The following is a 20,682-nucleotide window of genomic DNA, read 5'->3' as shown; positions in this document are numbered from 1 at the left end:
CTCTGTGAGCACATTCCTGGAGTCCTTTGCTTTGCTTCTGAAAGATTATTGACAGATGATTCTGCTCCTCAAATTTCTAAGAAAATAACTTTTCATCTACATGTGAACACAGCATGCTGATTTTGCCAACACAAGTATCAGACAATGTAGTCTGCATGTGTGTGACAAATGCGAGTTATGATGGAGATATTCAAAGAAGAGTTAGCGACAGCTAGGCTGTTCCTTCATAACCACAATTTTTGTCTATTTTTGAGATAATTTTCAGAAAAAAAAATTCCTGAAACTCAAACATCACAAGACAAGGTTAGTCTCCAATAATTCATAGTTGCACTTTCTCTGGATCTCATTTCATTTCAAAAGTGGGTAAAATGGGAAAAAAAGATGAAGAAGAGTAAAGTCTCAAGGATTGCTTCTGAGTCTTGAGCAGGTATGATACCCACTGGCTCAGCTATACTAATGGGAAAAGCCTGGAGATCTCGGAAGCCTGTGATCTGGTCTCTGACAGTCAGAGAAAAACTGTTATGGGAAAAAAGAAAATGGCACCAAAGGCCCTGCCTGAAGCTTGAAAAAGGGCTGAATTCATGCCCAGAATGCTGTGATACTCAAGTGTCAAAGGAAGAGAGGCTGAGAGACCTCTCCTGGAACAACGATTGTGGTTCATCATGTTATAAGTATGGCCCTCAGGGAGCCAATGTGGGGCCCCGTGGGAGTCGACTGGGCCATTGGGATTATGGTAGCTCGTAGACAACAACTGATCCTGAAATCAATTTGAGAATGGATTATTATACAAGAGCCAATCCCTAGAGCCCTATTCTGAGGCTTGGACTCACCATGAGATGTCAGTTTCTCATATGAACATCCAAGTTGTGATGTCATCTGCCACGAGATCCTTGTGGAAGCAAGTAGATGCCCTACGAACCCCCAGAACTACAGACCAAACGAATCTCTCTTTTTTTCATAAAGCACCAAGCCTCGGGTATTTTGTAGCAGTAGGGAATAGCAGATTAACACAACAACATAGAATAGTTCTCTAGTGCAAAACCAACTTTGTCCTGGAGCTATACCGGCAGGCATAGTGAGCATATGTAATTTCATGCAGACAGAGAGGTTGCCTGTAGAAGCATGTCTTCTGCAGACTGAACACTGAGACTTCATAGTGACAACTCTTAGCCTGTAAAAGGAAACATGGATTCTAAAGGAAATGGCCAAACACAGAATGCTAAAGCCTAGAGCAGCAAGGGAACATCATCTTCCTGGACTGTTCTGTTCAGACTGCAACTAACAAACAATGTGATAAATTATATCCATGTTCAAAAGAAATCAAAAAGGTGGGCATGGCAGTACACATCTGTAATCCCACACTGGGGATGTAGAAATGGGTGGATTTCAGGGGCTCCCTGGCTAGCCAACCCAGCTAAAATATTGGGGTCCAAGTTCCATGAGAGACTATTCCAAAAAATAAAGTGGGAGGGGCACGCCTGATGACAAACTCTAGCCTCTACATATGTATGCAGCACACACACACACACACAAATGCACACACACATGCACACAAGCACACACATGCATATACTATATGCACACATGCACACTATTCATACATGCACCCACACAAGAGCTGTGTTTTTCTACTGGTTTTTTTTCATCGACACACCTCCGTATGCACATATGGTATTAGCTTACTCCCCAAAGACAGATGCACTCTCTCATTCACTAGTAAAACTGTTCATTCATTCATTCATTGACCCACTTATCCATTCATTCCTTCACTCACTCATTCACTAATTCAGCATAGGTGATAAAATATGAAAGGCCCTATCCAGTGGCAGCATGGATTCAAGGGAAGTTAACAGACACATAAACATGACTAAGTTTTAAAAAAGTAAATATTCCTAAGTAGAAAAGAAGGGCATACACACAAACCATCACAATCTATCTGTGTCTTTGCCTAACAGCTCCCTCCCACTGCTTGCCTTCCCTCCACCAGAGGAAGCTGTCAATCAGCACCAGCCAGTTACTCATAACTCTCTAGAGAAGAGGAAGCTGTCAAGATTTCCCTATGCCAAGCCTCATCTCCAAGTCCCTCGGTCATAGAGTGCAAGAAACCAATGTATTTCTCCTTGTGCTGCTGCTTCGGAGAACACGCAGCCCAAACCCTGGCCTCAGGAGAAGAGCCATGCTGAGTCTTTATGCACGGTATGCAGTCAAACATGTTTCCGAGTTGTCAACGATTAAATGATTAGGAGAACATGGTCAAGATCAAAAGGCAGCACACGTCACAGGCAATCAGGAGGCAGCCGCAGCTGTGACAGAAGGGATCCCCGCTGGGGCGGTACCTGCCTCAGCAAACCATGTGGACTCAAGATGAAGCCGAGAAGGGGCACTTCAGAGCTGCACGTTTCAATCTCATTAAGGGAGTCGCAGTCCCATAAATACAAAAGTTAACAGCTAGTGTGAGTTTTAAGGTCAGCAGAAGAAGGGGAGGGGAAGAAGAAAATCCAGCCAGTAGCTTGTGGATTAGCAAAGCTTTCTCAAAGAAGTCTCCATAGAAATGTCTACACACATTAAAACAGAGCTCAACTTGACGGGAATGTCCGTTCTCATCAAGAAGTGTATCTATGAAGTGTCTCGGGGGATACCCAAACTGTCAAAGCAATTTGATGTAGACATCTTTGTACTGATCCTGTCAGTAATGTTACATGTTGGAATGTCAAAGCCTGGGCCAGAGAAATGGCACCTGTGATTCACACCCAAATTAATATTCATATGAAAGTTCAACAAAAGCAGCAGGATGGACATAAGACAGACCCAAACCTGAACTTTATGGTAACCGTGGCTCTCAAGCTTGTAGGCAGGCTGAGCCGCTCCCGCATGGTCCAAGCTGCCCATTGAATTGTCTCCAAGTCTTCAAATGATCTTTCCCTTTCAGAGTTCTCAGGGATGTAGGCTTCAGAGTGGAATCCAGCAGGGCTCCAGGCAAGGCCCATTCAGACTTGGTGAGGACCCCCTGGGTCAGCTCAGGAGGTCACAGAACAGGGAAGCGATTTCATCATCCATTGTGTCTTGAACAAAACTGCAGTGACGTCTAGTGACTGGTTACTTGGTTTAAGGAATGCCTAGGCTTTCCAGACCTGACTCTGACTGTCAAGTCCACATCAGCACTTGCTACCACTACCAGCTATCCTGGGAAGGACCCCTGCTTTTCCAGTCTGAGGGGCCCCATTCTTCTTTTCCTGGAAGTCACAAAGATCTCTCTGCTTCGAGAGAGTATCACGTGTCACCAGCACCTCCAGGTAGGCACCTGCAGTGCTGCTGCAGCTTTTTTCCATCATCCTAAGACAAACAGTCATGGCAAGAAGGAAGGCTGTCTTCGCCAGAGCCTCGTGTATCTTTGAGGAGACCATTTCTCCTGTCCACCCAAATGTACCTTGTTACCAAACATGTTAAACAATGAGTCTGAATGTATATGTCCTGTCCTCCTTGGCTATCTACAGGACTTCAGAATTCTCTTGAGCTTTCTGTCCCTTCAGTCAATGCAATACCCCTAGTATCCACTCACACTCACCCTGTCCTCTACTAGGTCAACGCTCCTGCCCTCCTTTCCGGCCTCCCCATCATGGGGATCATCAGCTGTCTTCTTTCCAGAGCTTTCCCTATTGGCTGGCTGCAGAAACACTTAGGCGCCAGCGATAGAAGGTTACACTTAATATAAATTTGCTTTTCCCAAAGTGAGAGGGCTGTTGTCCCTGGGGAGATCTCCTGGCAGGAGTAGTAGGAGGCTTCTCCCCACTACATGGGGCCTCCTTTCTATTGGATCCTCTCCAAGTGCCCACTATCCTAGACAGTGGCTGCCCCCAAACTTGCCTGACACCCCATACATCTTTAGTTCCAGCACAAATACCTAGAATGCTCCCAGCCTGTCAGTTCTGATTCCCAGACCTGATCATTTTAGAAAATTTAACATTCTAACAGGGACTAGCGAGGGCTGCAGACTTCAGTTGAGAGTTTGATGCAAATATTATAAATATTAATGCCATCTCTGGTTGAGAAACCTCTAATATTTTGTTCATAGGAAGAGAGGGAACTGTTCTACCTTAAGGTGCCTTCTTCACTCCCTCCTCAGGGCACCATGTTGGCTTTGAGGAATCTAGAAACTACAAAAGAAATAGTAAGGTATATAGTAGAGAGGACTGCCATTCAAGTGGTGATGACTGAAAGCAATCCCATCTGCTAGTGAAAGGAAGGCTTTGCAGGGGTACAGAGGTCTCAATGATGGGGAAGCAGGGGTCGACCTAGTATAGGATAGGGTGAATGTGGTTGGAGGCTCAGGAACAAGACTCCCCTCCAAGGAAGGTGGGGTCTCCATCGAGAAGGGGCTGCCTTGGGCATTCAGCCACACTCCTGAGGTCACCATTCATGCTATTCCTCCCATCTTCTCATGCTTCTCCTTTATCTTTCTTTCTAATACCAGAGGTGCTCAACCAGGTTAGACATTAAGTAGGGAGCCGGCCAACTAGGATTCATGGAACATGGGCTGGGGTCAGATGGAAGCTTTGCTGGAAACCCTCTGTCAACCCTTCCTGTTCAAAGATTCAGCAGCCAGAGTGGACATCCCTAGCTGAGATAGAGGAGTAGACATCCTGAGCTTGCATACTTAGCATCTTTCTTCTGATGCTCCGAGTCTCTCTTCCCCAAAGAAAAACTAGAGATCAAAAGAAGAAATAAGCAGGGTCTGTCAGCTCACACCTGTAATCCCAACACTCAGGAGGCTGAGGCAAGTTGAACTTGAGTTCAAGGCCAGTCTGACATGCACAGCAAGTTCTATACCAATTGAAGGAAAAAGAGGAAGGAAGGAAGGAAGGAAGGAAGGAAGGAAGGAAGGAATTATTAAACGAGCCATTAATACATTTGTTAGAAATAAACACTGTTTCTGTTATATCCTTCTTCCATTCCCCTTCTTCCTTTGGTAGTAAATTTTATTAATTAAAGGCATTTTCTGGAACCTTCTAGAAGCTTTCTTCTTTTGCCTGAACTAACCAGTGTTGGGCCAAGCGTCCTTGGAGTCTAACTGCAGACAGGGCACTCTATGGGGAAAAGGCAGCAAGGAGAGAGTGTAGGCCAAGTGCAGTGTCTGTGTCCTGGAACTCTGCAAAACAAGTGTGGATAGGAGCCAGTAACACAACAGGCTGCCTCTACTCACCAGCTGGTGAGTGCTTGACACCCCTCTATGGGTGACATTAACTTAATACAAAGGCTATTTTTGCTAAAACCCAAACCTTAATTGCACTTGGGCTATTCCATATCATGCCACTTGGTAAGCCAGGATGGGGATGGAGGACGCTTCCAGGTTCCTTGGAGAAGGCTCTTTGACAATTGATCTCTAATGGCCAACGTGTTGCAGGCCTGTTGTTGGTTGCTCCCATCATCTGGACACAGGAACATGCTTGATGAGGGAAGACTCTGCTCACTCTAGCTCTCTCTATACAGCATGCTTTGCTCCTAGGCTTCATGCTGTCAGGCACATAGAGCCAGAGAGCACATGATGGCATACCCTGGCTTTACTACAGCTGCAGAACTTACTACAAAACAGACTCCTGGGAATGCTCTTCAGATCTCTCAGGCAAATTCACCCTCTGTATCCTTGTACACAAAGAAATAAATGAGGCAAGAATTCTTTGAGTGGACTAGAGTGTCTCTGGCTTGCTTCAGGATGTCATCTACAGGCTGTAGACAGGGCCACTAGCTGTCCTGACCCTGGGGAATTTTCTAGAAGCGTGCTCAGGCACTAGCTTTCAACTATGTTTCCAAAGTTAGTCTGAACAATGGAAACAATTCCTTGGTCATGATTAAAATCCCCTCCCCCACCCAAAGTTAGTCTCCGGAAATTAGAATACCGGTCATTGTAGGAAACCGGAAGCCATCCAATCCCTACATCTTAAAGTGGAGTCATTCACAGAAATCAGCACGGTAGAGTCCTCAGAAGAGATTTCCTCAGTAGTTTTTATCCTCTAACTTGAGGCCACCTAAGGGTCATGACCTCTCAATGGTTCTCAGTCTCCCAGTTATTAAAGCCACTCCAGTAGAGAGATAGCAAGGAATTGTTTGTTGAGAAGTGTTGTGGCTTGCTGGCCTTTCCTCATACAAAGGCTGTGTGTGTGTGTGTGTGTGTGTGTGTGATCAGAGGCAGGAATTTAAAAGTCTACACTATGTTTTCTTTATCATTATGTTTTTGAAATACTATGTTTCAGAGAGAGAAATGTCAACAAGGTCAGTTCTAGGAAGAGACAATTCCCACTCACTAATGAGCCACTGTGCTCACCAGCACAATAAAGCAAAGTGGCTCTGCATTTTGCTCGTGCGAGCCTTTCTAGAACGTCCTGTGCTTTTCTTATATCTTTTCTGCCAAGAGGGGGAAATGCAGCAGCAGAAGGTAGCGGAGAACTTGCTGTTAGCTATACAAGCACATGTGACAGAACTCAGGCTCGCCCCGAGGGCTTGCACACTGTTTGGCCTTCACAGCCATGCAGCTGAAACTGGGGAAGGTGGTGAGGCAGCTCTTCTTAAAGTCTGTGTCAGGAAGTCTGTGCCCTGCTCTAAGTGACTCCATATTATGAGGAATGGTGGCTTCCTATCATGCCTTACTCTGGGTGACTCTGTTGTATAAGCAGAAGTTGGCTCCATTTTGAGTGCAGATCTGAAGCAGGATAACACTGTCATGTGTCTCCCCAGTACTACCCATGGTCACCATCCTGATGAATGACTTTTTCCTATAAAATGTACCACTCATAAGCTTATCGAAGTATAGTGGACGCATATATATGGTCATGTGGGGGTATAAAAATCTATCTGTAAAACCAAGCCTGAGAACTCTTCATACCCAGCAGTCCAAAGAAATATGTGACACCCTCACACAGACCATGTAAAAAGGACACCTAACACTGTAATGGTGACAGAATGCTTCATCTACCAACAGGTCCGTGTATTTATCCAGGAACCAGCAGACAGAGAACTTCTAATTCCACTGGGCTCCACTTGGCCTGGTACCAACTGCTTGGCCCGCCGATGGATTAAATTTGGGTTGCCCTCAGGATTCCGTGTTCAACCATCTGGATCTGCTGCTGTGTCACCACGGAAGCTCCTTCTAGCCTGATGTTTCCTTCTATGCACATATCCAATCAGGTTTGTTAACATCTATCCAACTGTGTGTGCATCAGTGCTCTTTCTAGGTCCTCATAAGCCTTTTCCCCTGAATGGTCCAACCTCTTTAACCCTCCTGCAGCCAGCCTGTAACTACAAATACACATTTATATGGATATGATTGTCGTGAATTACGTATCTGTGATCTGAGAATCAATATTGGTAATTAAGATGGTATTAAAAGAGTCTGTGGTTGCCATCAGAACTATTTGGTAAATTTACAGTGAATGAGACCAATGTGCTCTGTGAATTTATTGCTATTCAGTAAATTCTGACCTTGTCCACAGACACAACAAGCCTGCTTGTGGCATAGCACAGTCCTGATGGTCTCTGCCATGTGACACATTTCCATGCCCAGTCTTTCTTTCAAGACTCCTGTCTCCTCACTCTTTCATTTCACTGTCACCAACTGTCTTATCTCCTTTCTTTCAACATGTGTTTCCAAGGCCACAGCTGCAGGATGAAGGCTCTAAACAGAGGAACAGACCAAGCCCAGGGCACGTTTCAGCCTATTCTGTGTGCACCAGCCACTCTGACACTTTCTGTACTGGGATTCATAGCATCACTTTCTCAGCAAAAATTACGTTGGGGAGATGAAACAACAAATCTAGATAAATACAGCCCTTGCTCTCCCAGAGCCAGAAACCTAGGAAACAGGCAGAAACCCTGCTGTCACAAGACACAGCAAACATTAAACATAGACTGTCCTTAGCTATAAAGTTGACAACACTGTGCATAATTTAGTCCGTGGAACTGCAAACATGTGGTCCACCATCTTCCTGGAAACATGAAAAGAAAGTAAAGCCTTAAGGATGTGTGAACAACTAGGAAAGAGGGTGAGCTGCCAGCACCACGGGCAGAGGGAGCAGCTTGGATCACGCAGGAACATCCTGTGAACTCATGAGCCTTGAGGACCTCTTCTTCTACTTCAAGGGCTGCCCCTGAGCTCGGGAACCCTATTGCCGCCTGCTTTCTCCACCAGCCTCTGGACCAAGCACTGTGTATGAAGTCCTGTGAGCCCAAGAGAGGATGATGGGAAATGATGGGAAGCCCTCCTATGTCCATTACTCTTACATTGCTGTGTGTCTGGAATAAGTGTAAAACAAGAAAGGTTTCTTTTGACTTGGAGACCTCACTCCATCCAAACAGAGAAGCCTGGGAGAATAGCTCAATTCATAGTGTCAGAAGCAGGTAGCTGAGGCACCTTGTGTCATGGTACACTGGCAAGCAAAGACAGATGGGGCCTGAACCAGGGTCTAGGTTTATGCTCCACGACCCTTTCCCTGGTACTGTTTATAGTTTCCTAAAACAGTGCTGCCCACTGAGAGACAGTCGTGCAAACCAGGAGCCTGAAGGGCCAATTCATATTCCAGCCATAGTACACTGTATTTTGTTTTCCAGGCCTAATTAGACCTGTGATCTTGGATGGCTGAGGCAGGAGGATCATGAATTCAAACAGAACATGGATTACATAGTAAGACCCTATCTCAAAACAGCAGCAGGTCCTTTTGTGAGACAGGAATGTGAGCCTCAGCCCTCATAGGTCATCTTCGATCCTTGGGAGCAGGACCCTGAGCTTCATGTTCTGTGGTGAGGTTCCCCTGACACCACACTGAAGGACTAAGCAAGGCAGCTGTTGGAAAACGCTTTGCGAACTGCCCAGCGCTCTAACCAGCTGCCCGTGAGCCTTCCTTGGCCATCACTGCTACTGTGCAGTCTAAGCCTCCACTGGCCGAAGCAAAGGAGTACAGCTTATCTTAATATTTCAGGCTCAGCCACTATTTGGAAACACAGGAAGCAAACAGCCTCTTTGCCACATTGGGGATCTTTCCCCTTCTTCCCTGGAAAGGGTGTATTGTTTTGCTGTTTTGTTTAGTTTTCATTTTACACTTCCACATCACAGTCCTTCACCAAGGGAACTCAAGGAACCTGGAGGCAGGAGCTGTTGCAGACACCATGGAGGGTGCTGTTTACAGGCTTGCTCAGCCTGCTTCCTTATAGAACCCAGAACCAGCAGCCCCGTGATGGCACCGCCCACCATGGGCTGGACCCTCCTATTATCAATCACACATTAGTAAAATGTCCTACAGCCTGATCTCACAGAGGCATTTCTCAGTTTTCCCTCCTCTCAGATGACTCTAGCTTTTGTCAAGTTGATAAATCTAGCTATCACAACATCATTATTCTGAATTTATTCCGTATAGAATTACATTCCACTGAAGAATCATTCCAACTCAGCCCCAGGGAATCTAACTGCAAATTCTTCTGATAAGGTATGTGCACAGCAAGAGGGCAGAGCTTTCAGAATGTCTTCTTAAACGTGGACAGTGAGATATTTCTTCTTCCATTTACTCTTCTGCTCAGAACTCAGCTGAGATGACTAGAGTCTACTCAGCTGCCTGGAGCTGTGAGGTCAAGATCTAGTGAGGCATGGTAATGTTATTGTAAGAGAGGCTTGAGCGAGTTTGACTTCCTACTGTCTGGTGGAGGCACAGCCCAGCCTCAGACACCCACTGTGGACTGATTTTCTTGAGAAAATACACGTTTTCATAGCCTGACTAATGGATTGCATCGTGGACAGTTGTGACTCACAACAAACTTACAGTAACACAACAATATCCAGAAAACCTAGCAACAGGTTTATTTCTGAATACATGGGACTATAAAAGGACAAAGTTATACATTCCTTAAACTTGATTATAAATGTGTGCATAAGAAAAGAAATGGAGGAGAGACCAAATCTAATCTTGGGACACTTTTCACTTGATTGGCTACAATCTTCTAAAACTAAGTATATGTTTTGACATTTTTTCTTAGAAAAATAAGTACTGGTGAATTTATCTCACTTTTACATTTGCCGTGTTTATATTGATTTTTCCTTTTAGAATTATGTTTGTAAAACAAGGCCAGTTGCAACTGAAGTTTTAATTTGGCTTCCCTTAAAGGTACCTTCTACAGAGTAACCCTACACCAAAGAATTCCTAAGAAAACAGGAAAATATATCATTTCTCTGGATCTGGTGTGAAAAGAACTGAACTATTTTTTACCAAGCTTTTGCTCTCAAAACTTATTTCAAGAATAAGATAAGGTATGATAAATTTCCATGAAATACTTGATATTTCAATAAATGGGAATAAATTTAGGGAGAAAAAGCCATGAGCCACTTATTCAGATTACAGGGTTGAAAACTCCAATAAAATTATATTGAAAGAATGGTTTTAGGAAACTATATTGATAGAAAGAGAAGTAGCACCATTTCTTAATAAGAAATACCCTCAGTGTCTATAGATAATTGACTGCACTACATATCCTCCAATCCCTATGCTCATGTCTGAGCATATGACCATGAGTGATAACTGCCTCTATGTCTTAGTTAGGGTTCCTCTTGCTGCGATGAAATACCATGGTCAAAAGAAACTTAGGGAGGAAAGGGTTTACTTCAACTTAGAACCTTTAGGTCACACTCCATCACTGAAGGAAGTTAGGGCAGGAACACAGAGGCAAGAACTGAAGGGGAAGCCATGCAGGGGAGCTGCCTACTGGCTTGTTCTTCCTGGCTTGCTCAGTTTGCTTTCTTATACCATCTAGGGCTACCTGCCCAGAAGTGGCAACCTCCACACTGAGATGGGCCCTTTTGGACCAGCCATTGATCAAGACAATACTTCACAGACTTGGCTACAGGCTAATCTTTTGGAGGCGTTTTTTCAATTAAACTCCCTCTTCCCAGATATGTCTACGTTTCTGTCAAATTGATAGAAACCAGGCAGCTCAACACAGCGCTCCAGCTGGCTGTGAAACTCCCACCACTGCCTCACAGACACCTTTAAATTTCATGCAGGTGAGATTCTTATGCACAGGTAAAAATAACTACCAAGACAGGTAATGTCAATTGTCCATTGGCAAGGTCTATAGTCAACTAGTAGACAAACTTCTAAGCACGCATTTGAGGGAATTTTCTAGATTAGGTCAAGGTAGGAAAAACCACTCCAGATGTTGGCAGCACCTTCCTGTGGGCTGGGGTCCTTGGGAATGGGAAGGAGGAAGAGGGGTTAGCACTAACTTTTAATGCTTTCTGCTTTACTACATGTCGCCAACCACTAAGTCTTCTGCAACCGTAAGCCAAGGTAAGTCCTTCTCCCATTTTGCCAGGTATCTGATCACAGCAAGGAGAACAAAGTATCCAAACAGCTGTCATCCTTGATGAATGACCTATTCTGTGTTTTATCCAGCAGAGAGCCCATCATCGACTGCCCGCAAGGATCACCCCTCTTACCTAGCAGTCTACTGGCCAGAGAAATGTCGGTGCCAGCAGCCTCTGGGAACTTTTTTCTGTTACCACTGTCACTTTCCAACTTACCAGTGTTCTCTCCAAAACCCTTTTTGGCCCTCACTCAAAGAGCCATTTCTCTTCCTAATTCAGTCCCATACCTGGGCCTGGGGTGTCTCCACTTTCAGAGCTACCCTAGAACTTTCATTTGTAGACCCCTGTGTCTGAAGCAGTCACCTTCAGGCTACCAACATCTCCCCTACTTGTGTTGACTCTGCATCTGTCAACACCCGAGTGAAGTCTGTCAGATTTCCTCCTAAAAGTGTGTCAATTCGATTTACTTATGACAAGCACACCGCTTCCAGGCTGCTGTGGTGATCTTTCTTCCTGGGCTGCTTCAATTTCTCCATCATGGTCAGTCCTCCCAGCCTCTTACCTGCTCTCCACAGAAAGATCGTTGAGCCAGGTATGGTGGCATGCCTTTATTTCCCACAGCTGGGAGGCTGTCACAGGAAGATCCTAGGCTCAAGCAGTCCAGAACATCTAACAAGATGCAGGCTCAGCATGTAACAATCAACATATCACATTTTTCTCCGCCCGTCACTAGAGCCCTCCAAAACTTCACCGTTTTCTTATCACCCTCACAGTGAAGGAACCTAGTGTTCAAACCTGCTCTGCTACCACACAGCACAGGACAAGTCACTGAAGACACCGTCAGCCATCCCACCTGTCCTCATGACTTCTTTTCTGACCCTCCTGCAGGTAAAAGTAGCTTAATGCCTCTCCCTCACCAAGTGTTCCAGTGACAGGACATGAAAGTCCCAGCAGCTAGCAGCTACACAGGCTGGAATCCACTCCTATCACCTTGTCTTTTGTTGCTTTTCTTCCTGAAGCATCATATATAGCGTTGGCTTGGTTACACATTCAATGCTGGGCATGTGACAAATGGTAGAGCTCTTCCGTAGAGTGGGAAATGCCCTGAGTTTGTCCCCAGTCCTGTTGAAAATACTACTGACATATTCAGTGTCCCCCACCTCCATACTCTTCTGAATGTCTGGATAGCATACCTTCTCTATTCTGCTCTTTCTCAAAGAAAGGACAACCTTTATCAAATAAAGGAGAACGTGTTACAGTTTTGCTTGGGGACCACCAAACTGAAGCTGCAGTGAACTGTCTCCACACAGCACAGGCAGAGGCCGAGGGAGAATGCGAGTTTTGTGGGGATCCCTCCTTTCTTGGAGCCTCCCAGGAACGGTCTTCTTGTTCAGGAGACAAGTGGGTGAGAGAGAAATCAGAAGGACCCAGGGCACAGCTATCCAGTGGTGCTCAGTGTTTCTAGACTTCCTTTTTAAATAGGATATGGTAAAATGGGTAGGAAAAGAAACAGTGCAGAACCTTTGCCAGTTGGGGAATTGGCAGCTCACTGTATTTGCCCTTTCCCACTTAACAAAACTAGGCCTCATCCCTGGTGGACAAGGGATGTGTCAGCACCCTACAAACAGGAACAGAATGGCCATGTCACCTCCTAAAGGCTGGCTGAATGCAAACCCAGGTTTGCTTCAAAGCAAACAAATGGAACCAATGTTTGTTCCAAACCCTCTTACTATATGATAGTGGGGGGGGCATGCATGTATGCTCATATGTGGGAGTGAGTGTACATGAGTGGATATGTGGGTATGTATGTTGACTCATCACAAATTAGGAGGGTACATGCAGTCCCAATGACACGATTAATTTTGAGGGCTCACGATTTTCCATTATCTCCCAGTTGCACAAAACTCACTGTGCTCATTGGTTGGGTTGACAGCAGTTGACACTGGGTTTCTTCCTGTCACTTTTTGAGCCAGGTTGGTCACTAAACCTGTTGCTCACCAATTCTACTAGACTTTTCTCCTTCCCCTTGACTTTCTGAGTTCACTCCAGGTCAGTAACACTGTCAGCAGTCTTGCCTCTGTTTTTGGGAAATGGACACACGCCGATCCTAGCCAGTCTCCGGCAGCTTTGCATACTGCAGACCATGGACTTGAACTCTCTAGGTGTAAATCTTGACTGTTACTTATTTGCTCTGTCACTTTGGGTCACCTGTTAGGAAGTTTATATCCATTACTACATTAAGAATAGACTCCAGAACAGTGTGGCGGAGACAGTGCATACTGTGTGAGTGAATGTAGTACCGAGGGATAGCCCATCACTCAGTACAGCTTTCATAGGAATTACTTGAATATAAAACCTGTCCCCATATGATTTATTTTGACCGAGTTGTTTCCCAATGAGATAGATGCACACTAAAGTTCAACTGGAGGAAATGAATGGTTATGCAAATTCTTGACCACATTCTGTGTCTCACAGGAGACAACTGATTACTACTCCGCACGCATAGCCTCCTCTTACTAGTTTCTACCCATTTGTAAGTTCATTCCCACAGCCCAAAACTCACTATAAATTCATGTTCCTGTGAGGTTTCCCATGAGTCAGCTATAATACTACCTTATGAGTTTCTTAATTAACATGGTAAATAAAATAGTTGACTCATTCTGATTTCCTATTTGTATGTAAGTCATAATGTTATTCCCATTTAAGCTTTAACCTTTAATGGTTACTACAATTGTGTGTGTGTGTGTGTGTGTGTGTGTGAGAGAGAGAGGGGGGGGGGGGGGGAGAGAGAGTCATTTTCACATGTTCATGTGTGTCTCGATGTAAACATTTGTGAGCATGCATGTGGAGGTCAGAGGTTCAGAGGTGGACTTGGACTATCTTCTATCACTCTCCACCTTAATTTGGGCACAGGATGGTTCATTGAACTTGGAGCTCATCAATTCACCTAGAATATCCATGTAACCAGTGAGCCCCTGGCCCAATCCTCCTGTCTTTGCGTTCCTGGATCATGGATTACAGGTGCATACTGCCGTATCCAGCTATGTACATGGGTGCTGCAAAGCTGAGCTCGAGTCTTCACACTTCTGGGACACACCTTTGCAAAGCCAGCCACTGTTCCATCCCATCACGCCATTCTCCATTTACTCAGTCACTCGTTCATTCGGCAGCTGTTGCAGTGATCCATAGTGCCTGGCAATCCACGTGTTTGTAACTGCAGCATGCAGATATTAGAATTTGGGGTGCAAAAGCCATTATTGGTCTCAAGGCACTTTAAATCATAACAACTTTACTGCAGATCCAGTCCCATGCACAATGTTCAGATACGGTGTGGCCTCTGACTATTCTCCCAGCAAGAGGGAAAGGCATTCCTTTCTTGTTTCCAAAAGTACAGAGAACACAGAAACCTACACTGTCTTTCTTCCTTTTACTTTCTCCAGACTTTTTTTTTGAATCATTTGACCATTTTATAGGAAACACAAACTTATGGGAAGGAGCCCCTTAACTACAGACAGATCTAAAAGTATTGAGGAATTTGGTTGCTTTTCCTTCAGAGTTGTAACAAGGGGGTTAGTGAGCCATTTGGTGGCCTCAGATTTCAAGCCTGTAAGTCACAAGAGAATACATGTCACAGCACACAGGGCTAATGGACTTAGTGACACCTTTGATTCCTTTATGAACTCAGACTTCGCAAGTTGACACAGATGAGCCCAATCTGTCCTTTACCACCCTGGGGCTTTGGGGGAGGATGGGAGAGTTTGGAGGTGAACCTTCCATATCTCTCTCTCTCTCTCTCTCTCTCTCTCTCTCTCTCTCTCTCTCTCTCTCTCTCTCGCCTTGTAAGAGTACCTGTGGATGGGCATTAGCTAACCTGAGAAAACTCAGACTTAAGAGCCATGACACTAAGAGGACATAGGGTGGACCTGATGGAGCCCCTGCAGCCTCGCCACCCAAGAAAGGTGAGGTGGGACACAGCTTTCGGACATCGTCGCAAACCTTATGGGACTGTAAATGCTCGTCCTGGTAGGGTTATTTTAAATCAAAGGCTGGCATGCCCACAGCTGCAGAAGGAAGGAATGCCTAAGAAAATAAATACTAGTTAGAGGATGATTTAATGCAGTTTGCTGCAGTGGCTGGAGGCTGGAGGCAGTAGTTTTTAACAAGTTTTATTTGAAAGACTCACTTGGTGTGGTTGTCACGACAGTTGTGTTTGTAGCTGGGGTTGTATTGCTAACAGATGGAGCCCTGGCAGCCTCCCCTGGTCCAGGCAGACACACTACAGGACTGACCTGGTTGAGCGATTTCAACACTAACCGTATTACCCATTGTCCTCCTCCGAGTTCGTAAACAGAATGCTTTATGAACTCGGCTCTGGTCAAAAAACCAGCAGAAAGAGTCACTGTCCTCCACCTTTCATCTTTGTTTGTCCTCTGAGATTTTACTAAAAACTATGACAAATCTGAAGAGAATTACTGCTGGAGACCAGCAGTGCTTGGCAGATGTCCCCCTCCAAGGAGACCCTTCCTAGTTGCCAAGCCACCTTTTATAGCAGCACCTCCAGGAAAGGATCACAGATCACCAGGAAAGTCATAGTGGCAACTCATTATCAGAGCATTAGCCTCCCTAAGAGGGAGACACAAAGGCAAGATCTGTGGGAGTCAAGACCCATCTTCTCACCTGGATTTGCTTTGTTTTGTTTTAGTTTGGTGAGATAGGAGCTCGCTCTGTAGTCCAGGCTGGCCTCAAACTCACAGCAATCCTCCTGCCTTTCTCCTAAGTGGTAGGACTACAGGTGTGAGTCATCTTGCCCAGCTTCAGACTTTTGTTTTTGTCTTTTTTATTTTTTTAAAGAAGCAAAACCTCATGAACTTTGCTGTAGTCTGAAACAGAACATGATGACACATAGACAGACATACACCCAAACAGCTTCAGCCAGCAGTGGACACAGCAGAGGGCAACATCCAGCACCAAGTTCTCTGTGGACACAGCAGCCTCACCCTCTGAGTTCCCAAAGGAAAGGATATTTTTCCATTTTTCCACTGCTAAAACAGCCTCACCTTCAGGCCAAGGTATCTGACCATCCAGCGCTCTCTCTCTCTCTCTCTCTCTCTCTCTCTCTCTCTCTCTCTCTCTCTCTCTCTCTCTCTCCAGAGACAAGCAGCTTGGATACACATTAATATTCTGCTACTAAGAAGGAGAAACTTATCAGCTGTCCTCAACAGATTTCCCTGAATAGGTAACAAGGGTTCTTCCATTTTAAATAGTTTGGGGTAATGTGTGAAATGTTGATATAAATTGTTAGAAGGAACACCGCCTGCCTTTACGCATAGGCCCTCAGAGTCCTGCCTAGCCATTGAAACAGCAGCACTCAGAGGATTCTGCTCTCATCTTTTTGCCCGTTTGAAAACTTCTTCAAACTTTAACCTTAAAGCATATAAGGGCTCATTCCCTTCCTTCAGCATCTAGTGCTGCACAGAGGGGCAGGGGGCCTGAGGAGTCAGAGTTCCTCCAAAAGCTAGCAAAATGATAGTGTTTAAATCAATCACAAAAGAAGTCTCCCAGCAAAGAAAGCCTGTCTAATTCCTCATTGAGTGCAAAGTATTTTGAAATATTTGCAAACAACACAAGGAGAGCTGGGTGACAGGATATGATCTTTTTACTGGTGGCTTCTGCAGCAACTGACTGCCTGCTTCCCCTGCTGCCCTGGACAACTCCAGAGGAACTCAGGACTCAGGGCTTCCTTGCTCAGCCTTTTGCTGGCCTCGGGAACAGGACAATAGGGACCAAGATTGATTTGCATCTTTAAAAGTTTGCTTGATGTCTCTGAAGAGCTCAGGTTATCAGACAGTGGAGTTGGGAAATGTGTGCTTCTATCTCACAGGCATTAATGGTCATCTCCTGCTGCCTGAGTCCCCAGTCACTGCTATCAAGGAAGCGCACTTGTGGGTAGTTTTGATCCTCACCCTTGATTCCAGGCTTGATTAAAAATGCTCTGCATTTTCTGGAAGCATGCACTTCCTAGCAAGTTTCCTCTACACCATGCCCGCACTTTGTAAATAACCTTTTTAAAATGAAAGTTAAATTGTCCTAACCTGAGTATGTCCCTCTTCTCTACAAGGCTCTGGACTGAAGCACAGCATGGGTTCTTAAGCTAGGCTCTAAGAAAGCTCTCTGCCAAGGGGCCCATTAGCATCAGGGGTTGTCAGAAGTGGTTTCCTCTGTACTTCTAATTTATTTATGTCTTTAAAACAGTTTGGGAGGCTGGGGAGATGGCTCAACAGTGAAAAGCAGTGGCTGCTTTGCAGAGGACCTGGGTTTGATTCCCAGCAGCCACATGGTGAATCCTAACCATGTCTAACTCCAGCTCCATCCTCTGACCAGGCACCAGACAAGCACATGGTACACACACACACACACACACACACACACACACCATTCATACACACACACAGCATACATACACACACATACACACTCACACACACATAAACACACAGGATACATACACACACACACACCATACACATACACATACACACTCACACACCATACATACACACACACTCATACATACTATACACATACATACACACACACCATACACACACATACAAACACGTACACACTCATACCATACACACACACATAGATACAACATACACACATGTACACACCACACACACATACACACTCACACTCACACACCATACACACACACATACATACACACAAACACACACATACACTCACACACACATACACACACAGACACATACACTCACACACATATGCACACCATACACACACACATACACACAAACACAGATACACACACACACACATATATATACACATACATACACCATACACACACACATACACACACATACCATTCACATACACACACATACTCACAGAGATACACACACACATACACACACCATACACATACACACATATACCATACACACACACTCACATACACACACAGAGACACACAGACACACACAGACACACACACACACACCACATACACACACAGACACACAGGCACACACACACACACAGAAGCAACATACTCATTCATATAAAATAAAAAAACCTAAAAGATATTTTAAATTATAAATTTTTTTCTGAGAAAAAGACTATCAGATTGCCAAAAATATTTCAAAGTGTAGAACAAAGGAGAACAAAGTCCTGTTTTATTTCTTCTCTTGTCTCTGATTCTGCAAGGAGCAAGCTTGTATCTTTTGGGCTTAGTTCTAGCTCCTTCCTTTTCTTCTAAAGTCCTCTTCACTGTCTGGTTAAGAGGGGGGAGGGATGACTTGTGAAGCAATACTTTGACATCAAAAGTCTTTGTATTTGACCCAAGGAGGGTCTTAGTACAGATCTAAGCTATTTCTGTTTTGTTTGTTTGTTTGTTTGTTTTGTTTTTATTTTTGGTTTTTCTTTATTTGAATCAAACTGTCTTCTGCCTTGCTCATTAGTTTCTCTGATTTTTCTTGTGGACTGATATATTCTATTTTTTTTCTTGCATTACACTGGAAAGCTGAGAGAATGTGACCTGGCCTTTGGTGTGTGTGTGTGTGTGTGTGTGTGTGTGTGTGTGTGTGTGTGTGTGTGTGTGTATGCAAGTAGGTGAGCACTAAGGATTTGTAACCTGCGTGCTGGAGCCATTCTTTAGGAATGCTAAGCCTTTCCCACTATTCTCTGCACAACAACCCAGGCTGATGAAGTGATTTGAGAGGAGGCATGTGTGAGACTTCAAGATTCATTCAGAAAGCACATTCACATTTTTCGCTCATAAACAATAGTTCAGGGAGATTCTTCTCACACATGTGACTCTACACTCACTGATGAATGAATCAATGAATAGCAAATAAGATGAGCTAAAATGATGGTGTATAGAAACAACTATAATATGTATAGGAAGCTTCTCTCTGATAACATGGAAAGTTGCACAAGTTTCCAGAAAAATGATGGCATCCTTTAATCTGCAGAGAACAGGCAATGCACATTGTCTTAGTTAGAGTTGCACTGCTGTGAACAGACACCGTGACCAAGGCAATTCTGATAAGAACAACATTACAGATTCAGAGGTTTGGTCCATTATCCTCAAAGCAGGAACATGGCAGCATCCAGGCAGGCATGTGCAGGAGGAACTAAGCGTTCTTCATCTTCATCTAGCAAAATACTGGTCTCTAGGCAGCTAGGATGAGGGTCATATAGCCCACGCCCACAGTGACACACCTACTCCAACAGGGCCACACCTTCTCACAGTGCTAGTCCCTGGGCTGAGCATATACAAACCATCACACACATGGTGGTGAACTACAGACTAAGGTGGCTCTACCACTGAGAACTGAATGTTAAGTGCTGGCTATGCCCTCTCCTGAGACTGAGGGAGGGGGTTTGTAAATCCCACACTTGCATGGGCTACATAGTGTGACTAATGTGCAAAAATTTTAAAACGGCAATCACCCAAACAGAAACTTCTACAATACCAAACATGTGAGTTTGAAAGGGGGAAAAAAAGTAAGGGCTCAGGAGAACTGAATAAAGCCACAGTTATTTCCAAGACACCAGCAAGATTGAACCAACAGGAAACCGGATAAGGCTAGGAAGCTTAAGAATTAAAGTTCAAGTGGAAGGAAGAACAGACTCCTAACTAGAGTTTAAAACAAATCCTGTCAGTTTGTGTGGGCAGGCTTCCTTTCCACAAAGCAAGCAGCACTGAAACACACTTGCCCTATGGTGATCTAAACACTGCCATTCCTTCTGATCTTTTCCACAGTGCTCAAGTGTACGTGAAGTTGATTTCACCAGGAGTAACTTCCTGCCTCTTATAAGGACTCCCAGAGAAAATGTTTCTTAAGGATGGTAGAAAATGGAATACAACTAATTCAGGGAATTGATGTAATTGTTACTCAATGAAACGACTTTTAACCACACAGTCGTTGGTTGTTTTACTGCACACTCACTCTGGTTTGGGTTCAGAAAATGCCCTAGGGAACATTCACAGCTGCTGCAGATCCGAAGGCCCTGCCGGCAAGTGGGCCCCTCAGCTTTTAGCTCATTGTAACAAATACCCGAGACAATCAACTTACAAACAGAAAAGGTTTCTCCGAAAACTAAATGAAACGGTTGGGTTTTATTTAAACAAATAGTACAAGATTTATTATCTATTGCAAAAAAAATGGTGTGATTTTCAAAACACAATAAATGTCCAGACCTAATACTTCTGTGCATTTATCCAAGAAACACACACACACACACACACACACACACACACACACACACATACACACATACACACACACAGAGAGAGGGAGAGATAGATAGAT

General features: G+C 44.6%; 1 long non-coding RNA gene across 2 annotated transcripts in view; it reads left to right on the top strand.

Moving 5' to 3' along the window:
* LOC102551719 (uncharacterized) overlaps positions 1-20,288 on the top strand; it is a 54,201-nt gene extending 33,913 nt beyond the window's left edge. Inside the window, exons 4-9 of one of the 2 annotated variants that reach the window (XR_015639121.1) lie at positions 6,974-7,179; positions 7,644-8,210; positions 9,402-9,470; positions 10,143-10,285; positions 12,112-12,226; positions 20,133-20,288. This is a non-coding gene — a long non-coding RNA (uncharacterized LOC102551719). Of the gene's footprint in view, positions 1-6,973; positions 7,180-7,643; positions 8,211-9,401; positions 9,471-10,142; positions 10,286-12,111; positions 12,227-20,132 lie in introns of those variants that run through there. The other variant, XR_015639122.1, reaches the window with a different exon arrangement.
* The last annotated feature ends 394 nt before the right edge of the window (positions 20,289-20,682 follow it).

This window comes from Rattus norvegicus, chromosome 15 (genome assembly GCF_021556685.1).
Source record: "Rattus norvegicus strain SHRSP/BbbUtx chromosome 15, alternate assembly SHRSP_T2T, whole genome shotgun sequence".
NCBI classification, from domain to species: domain Eukaryota; kingdom Metazoa; phylum Chordata; class Mammalia; order Rodentia; family Muridae; genus Rattus; species Rattus norvegicus.
The sequence above is the reverse complement of the archived record's forward strand: the minus strand, read 5'-3'. Positions and strand labels throughout refer to the sequence as shown.